This window comes from Ictidomys tridecemlineatus, chromosome 2, assembly GCF_052094955.1.
Source record: "Ictidomys tridecemlineatus isolate mIctTri1 chromosome 2, mIctTri1.hap1, whole genome shotgun sequence".
Taxonomy (NCBI): domain Eukaryota; kingdom Metazoa; phylum Chordata; class Mammalia; order Rodentia; family Sciuridae; genus Ictidomys; species Ictidomys tridecemlineatus.
The window spans coordinates 205,198,966-205,205,254 of record NC_135478.1 but is presented as its reverse complement, the minus strand read 5'-3'; positions in this window follow the sequence as shown (position 1 = coordinate 205,205,254).

Genomic DNA, 6,289 nt, shown 5'->3' with positions numbered 1-6,289 from the left:
TTCATTACTCACTAGGTTGTCTGCAGCTGGTTGTTTCAGGATTAACTGTCATGCTTGGAAGAGCTCTTGTCACTCACACAGCCACAAGCAAGGGCGATTTTCTTCTAGGAATAAAATTTAATCTCCACAGCACTCAGCTTCTGTGTAGTGGCCCCACCACAGGTGCTATGAGAGAAGACTCACGGACAGCAAAGAGCACAGATCCTAGATTCCTATACAAAGTGAACCCCAGAAATGGCTCTGCTTATGTTTGACATTTTAGTATAATATGTCCACATGGACTTATTGATAATTATGATTAAATTTGATTTTATTTGAAAGTGTGTGGGGAGTGTTAAGGTTTAAACTCGATGTATCATATAGTGAGGTTATCTTAGAGGTGAGAGTAAGTCCCTTTAGTCGTATGGCTCTTAAGACTGTACTTTTGAATCACCTGGAGAACTTTGAGAAATTCCCAATTTGGGCATCATCTGTAACCAGTAAAATTTGAATTTCTAGTGTTTCCAATCTAGCAGGTCTGGGATTGGGCTCTTCATCTCCTTTATGTGCTATTTATACATATATATTTATATATGTAAATACATAAATAATTTTTTTGGGGGGGGAGGGCACTCAACCACTGAGCCTTATCCCCAGCCCTATTGTGTATTTCATTTAGAGACAGGTCTCACCGAGTTGCTTAGTGCCTTGCTATTGCTGAGGCTGGCTTTGAACTCAAGGTCCTCCTGTCTCAGTCTCTTGAGCTTCTGGGATATAATTTTTTGATTCTATAAATATCACAGAAAAAAACCTCAGAATCTACTATGTTACATTCATCAATGTTTAACATTTTGCAACCTTAGTTTTTTGTTTTGTTTTGTTTTGTTTTTTTGGTGCTAGGAATTGACCCCAGAAGCACTTAACCACAGAGCCACAAACCCATCCCTTTTTTATATTTTATTTAGAGACAGAGTCTCCCTGAGTTGCTTAGAGCCTTGCTAAGTTTCTGAGGCTGGCTTTGAACTCACAATCCTCCTGCCTCAGCCTCTGAACCACTGAGATTACAGGCATGTGCCATTGTACCTGGCTCTCTGTGTGTCTTCATATAACTATCTGAAAGGAGGCTGTATACAATATGCCTCTTTACTTAATAATTATTCACTGTATATATCCCAAGTAGACTTTCTATGTAGTCAAATTATAATGACTAAATTCAGGAAACTAAACATTGAAAATATTTTTTAAATTAATAGACCATTATTTTTTATTGTAAAAAATATGAACTGTTTTATGCCCTCGTAACAAGAAAAATTCACATTGATCAATTGACTAGTTTGATTTATAAATCATATTCTTATTTTGTCAATGGCCTCAATAGTGCTTTATTTGTGTCTACTTGATGGGCCCAGAGTGTTTGTTTATTTGGTCAAACAGTATTTTCTGGATGTTTCCATAAGGGTGTTTGGAGATGAGATTAATATTTAAATTAGTAGAAAGAAGATTGTCCTCCATAATGTGGGTGGACTCCATCCAATCAGTTGGAGACATAAATAAAACAAAAAACTCAAGAAAGAAATCTTCCTATCTGATGGTTTTGAACTGGGACATTGAATTTTTCTTTACTTTGGACTAGAAATAAAACACTGGCTCTTCTGGGTACAAATCCTGTTGGCCTTCAGACTGGAACTACATCATCGGCTCCCCTGGGTGTCCCGGCTGATGACTTGCCCTGTAGAACTTGGGCTTGCTAGGCTCTGTTCATTCTATTTAGGAAGAGACTTCTTCATATAAGGACTTGGGTGTTGGTTCTCTTGCTTTGGAGAAACCTGACCATACATTGCCCTCTGTAGATTTTATTTTTCTAGTTCAGGATCCAGCCCAGCATAATGTATTGAATTTAGTTTTCATGTCTTTAGTCTCCTTTTAATTGGAACAGGTTCTAATTAAATTGTGTGTTTGTGTGTGTGTGTGTGTGTGTGTGTGTGTGTGTGTGTGTGTATAAAATCTAGGATAGTTCTATAGAACATTTTTCTATTTAGTGCTTTTGATATTTCCTTATGATTACATTCAAATTCTATATTTTTTGGTGGAATACTATATACCAGTTGCTTTGTCCTTCCACCTTTGATAGCCTACCTCCTTGATGGAATGAATTTTGATCACTTTTTTAGGGTGCTACCATTCTTTCTACTATTAAAGGATTCTTGTCTTAATCAATTTTTACTAGGATGGTTATACGTAAAAACTCTATTCCATTTATTTATTTACCTATTTGTTATTAATAAGGACTGAGGAATTCTTATTTAATTCATTGGATTATAGTGTATCATCTCTATATTTGTTTGATAAAATTATTCTAGGTTTGATCTGGTAAAGTCCTGTCAAGATGGCTGCTGTATCTTCTGCTAATTCCCTTACAATTTTTTGAGCACTTTCTTTTTTTTCCCCTGATATGGAGCAAGATGTCTCAGATTAATTTTCTACCTTCCATGTCCTAGCCTTTGGAGTCAATAATTTTTCCAAGGATTTCTAGTTTGTTTGTTTGTTTGTTTCTTTCTTTCTTTTTTTCTCTCTCTCTCTCTCTCTTTCTTTCTTTCTTTTTTAGTAGGAAAAGGTATCTGGAAGCAAAGGTCTGTGTAATATTATCTCCTGTTAGCCAAGTCAATCATTAGAATGAGCACAGTGATAAATGATTAAAGGAGCAGGTATTTGGACAACTAAACTGTATGCTTTGGAATAAAGTTTGCTTATCAACGGCTGAAACTAAGAAAGATGAATACATTAAATTAGGAAAATAAGTAGTTAAATCTTACAGTTGACTTTTAGTTTAAGAAGATGTCATTAGTGTCAAGAAAAGGAAACTGCATTTTGTAACCTATGATTTTCTTACCAGTAACCAGTGTTATTTTTGTCACAAGAAATTGTCATAGCTCCATGCTTCTGCAAAATGAATGACACAGTTTAACTCTAAATCGGTTGCAAAATGACCAAATCTTGTGGAGACAAAATAGACTTTGACATATAACTGTATTCCAGATAAACATTTGAGAAATATAATATTGAGGCAGTTGGTGAGTTTAAGAAATAGCAGCTGTTTCAGAATGGAGGACATGAAAGATAGGCAGGTCAGATTTTTGCTGAAGCTGAATCCTGAGGAAGGAGAAAAATATTATCCCCTCAAGTGGGAAGAGACTAGGAGTGCTGGCCACTGGACAGTGCAATGTGAAAATAAATAGCACTGTCTAGAAAAATTAAGGAATAATCAATGGAAATGTGTAAAGCCCCCCAAACAACAAATTGCTCAACTAAGTCCATAAGCACTATATTATAAAAACATGTAAAGAAGTAGCCTACAATGCTAGGAATAAAATTAATAATCAGTCTCCAACAATTATTCTTTTCTTTAAAATAGCAAAAACTTATTTATAAAACTTACTAACAGAAGTATACATTAATCAAAAGTAAGCCACATTGCTCCTGTGGGCAGGATATAGGATGGATGGTTTTTGTGGGCAGTGGATTGCTTAACCATGTTCCTTTCAAGGACTCAGTCTGCACCACAACGAAGAAGGCATTTTTAATTTTGATGTTAAACAGGAAGTAAAATTTCTGGCACAAAAGGTAAAAATGCTTTGATACTGTCAAAATATGAAGAAGACTGAGGCTTATCAGAGAGAGAACAAAGACTCAACATACTGAGGTTAGTTGGAGAAAAGAAAGTCATTGATTCATTTGGCTTTTTCCCTTAGCAGGTAGAAAGGAGGAATCTAGCATTTTGCAGAACATATTGGAGGAAACAAAGTATAAATCAATGGATAATACCTGGTGCTTAATGATTTTCCTGTAAGCAGTGCACGAGCAACAGGGAAAGATTTTGTGTAATTTGCTGGAAATCTCAGAATAGGACTTGTACAGGGCACACAAAAATGATTGCCAGACTTAAAAAAAAAAAAAAAAAAAGGACTATAGACCAGGGAGAGAATGTCAGGCTCTCTGACTCTGACTAGGAGCCTCACTAATTCCTTAGTGAACAGAAGCTGGAATTGACTCAGAATTTTACATGTTCAGTTTACATTTATAGATAAGTAATGTGTTTAATTTCTCATGCGAAAGAGTGGTTGAAGGTACATGCAGAGTGGTTCATGGACTTTGTCCTGTAAGCTATAACTGTCCCCTGTGAGAAGCCGTCTGGAACAGGTATTAGCTTTGCCCAGGTACTTGTTCCTGAGTTTTCTTAACACTGTAAAAACTTAGATGCATGCTCTTTGCATGACAAGAATGATCATCTCTGAGATGGACCAACATTATGTGTGTAATGTTGACTAGGGCACAGAGACCTGTTTAATGCTACATGCTGAATGATTTTTATGGTCACATGATAATGATCATATTTTCTTCTGCTCTGTAGACATAACTGTGTCCTGCCGCTCAATTCACCCCATTCATATGTTGAATTCCTGACCCTCAATATGATGGTATGCGGAGATAGGGCCTTTGAAAGGTGATTAGGGTTGGATGAGTTTCACGTGGTTTTATATAAAAGGGAGAGAGAGAGAGCTTTCTACCCTGTGAGGAAGGACACAGTGATAAGTGGCCAAGAAGGCCCCCACCAGGAACCTAATCAGAGGCATCTCAGTTTTGGATTTCCCAGCCTCCAGAGCTGTAAGAAATAAATGTCTGTTTCCACCACCCCGTCTGTCTATGGCATTTTGCTTTAACAGCCCTTATACTCCCACAGATGTGTATAGGAGGCAAACAAATAATCAAGAATGGCTTTGTTCTTAGTACAGAAACTAAAAACACTTGAAGTCCCTGTTCTTGATGAATTATACCTCTACAAGCAGAATTATATGGGAAATCAGTTCATAATCAGAAAGTGATTGGGTAACCATGAAATTAGAACAAGTGGCATTAGAGGCATTGAATGTGAATGGAGGGTCTGATGACCATGTTGAAAACCCAAGGGAGAATTCCTCTCTCATCAGCAATTTCCCACTCAGTTGATGAACTCCTTTATTTCTTGAACCCTGCCTCTTTTGCTCCTTGGACTCTAAACTCCCCCTGTTTTCCTCCTACCTCTCTGAACTGCTCCTTTTTTCTCCTTGGCTGGTTCAACATATTGTTCTAATCAAAACAAGTATGTTGACCCAAACATGACTTGAATCTTCTTAATTTTCTCATGCCTCTCTCTTGTAGTATACACCTTTCTCTTTTCCATTCAAGCAAAGTAACTACTTTTAAAAATTGGCTCAAGTTACTCCCCCATTTTATAATCTCTATAAAGAAATCACTTGTATTTAAGTCTTTTATATTTTTTAGAATGGGGAATAGTTATGGGAAATCAGTGAACTGAATCTATCAAAAATACATTCATCAAATATAGATGGAATTTGGAAAAAAGTTGCAGTGGGAAAAACAAGGGCAAAGGTAGATGCAATTTGATACCATTCTCATTAAGCTCAGAAACGTGTACATTTACATATGTACATATATGGTAAAGCCATAATAAGGAAAATAGGAATTGTAAGCACAGAATTTAGCATACTTTTTTTTTTCTTTTCTAGAGGGTAGAAACGGATATGGAAGCTAGATGGAGCACATGGAGAAATGCAGTGGTGGAGATTCTATTGTAGTTAAATTAGGTTGAGAATCCATAGGTGTTCATTATATGATTATGCCTTAATATTCCGTATATTCTTTTGTATGTAGCAAGTATTACCTAATGAAACATGAATGGAAAAATTGTATTTGCTGAATATAAATTATAATATTCACTCAAAAATGAATGAATTTCATTTTGTTTAAAAATTATATTGTATTGCTTAAAGGAAAAGTACTTGGATAGGCTGGTTAGAGGCCCAAAAACTGCCAGGGAGAATGTTGCTTTAAAAGGTAGCATCATGTAGATTTAGGGGACAGACTGCCACCTACCAGCTGCACTATCCTCATCACTTTCCTCATCTGTTACAAGGAGGTGGCATTCCTACCTCTATGACATTATGAGGGTAAAATATGTTAATGCACACAAATTGCTTAGAAATTATTTGGCATGTGATAAGAATGGATTACATTTGTTGGGGAAGTTTGAGGTATGGCCCTCGGCTTTGAACTAGGTAGAAACAATCAGAATATCATGGTTATAGACGTAAATTAACCCAACTTGCAGAGAGGATGAATAAAATTTATGGTTCACTCATTCACACCCAAGGGAAATATCTTTCCATAATGATAGAATGCATGTGCCCTTGTGCTTCTATTTTTTTTTGGTACTGAGGGAACTACAAACTTCAATTATATTATTGAAAGAATG